Genomic DNA, 623 nt, shown 5'->3' on the forward strand with positions numbered 1-623 from the left:
AGAACACAAATTAGTATCAAATTCTTAGAACTTAGAAGTAGAAAGTTCCAAGTTGGAATTAGAACTTAGAACACAGAATTTGACCTTAGAACACAGAATTAGAACTTAGAACACAGAAATAGAATTTAGAACACAGTATTAGAATTTGGAACACAGAATTAGAACTTACAACACAGAATTAGTACTTAGAACACAGAATTATAATTTTGAACACAGAATTAGAATTTAGAATGCAGAATTAGAATTTGGAACACAGAATTAGGACCCAGAATTAGAATTTAGAACACAGAATTAGAATTTGGAATGCAGAATTAGAACTTAGAACACAGAATTAGAACTTAGAACAAAGAATTAGAATTTGGAGTGCATAATTAGAACTTAGAACACAGAATTAGAATTCGGAACACAGAATTAAGACACAGAATTAGAATTTAGAACACAGAATTAGAATTCAGAACACAGAATTAAGACACAGAATTAGAATTTGGAACACAGAATTAGGACACAGAATTAGAATTTAGAACACAGAATTAGAATTTAGAATGCAGAATTAGAATTTGGAAAACAGAATTAGAAGCAAATATTTGAATTTTGAAGCAGAATATTAGAATTTGGAATTAGAA

General features: G+C 28.6%; 1 long non-coding RNA gene across 2 annotated transcripts in view; it reads right to left on the bottom strand.

The window, feature by feature from the left end:
- Nucleotides 1-590, bottom strand: part of LOC138166750 (uncharacterized) — a 4,096-nt gene extending 3,506 nt beyond the window's left edge. For both annotated transcript variants that reach the window (XR_011169712.1, XR_011169711.1), the window contains exon 1: nt 66-590. This is a non-coding gene — a long non-coding RNA (uncharacterized lncRNA). The remainder of the gene's footprint in view (nt 1-65) is intronic.
- Between the last annotated feature and the right edge of the window lie 33 nt (nt 591-623).

Source organism: Petaurus breviceps, unplaced genomic scaffold (genome assembly GCF_028583685.1).
Source record: "Petaurus breviceps papuanus isolate PSGF00001 unplaced genomic scaffold, PetGlider_PUasm1.0 225, whole genome shotgun sequence".
Classification (NCBI taxonomy): domain Eukaryota; kingdom Metazoa; phylum Chordata; class Mammalia; order Diprotodontia; family Petauridae; genus Petaurus; species Petaurus breviceps.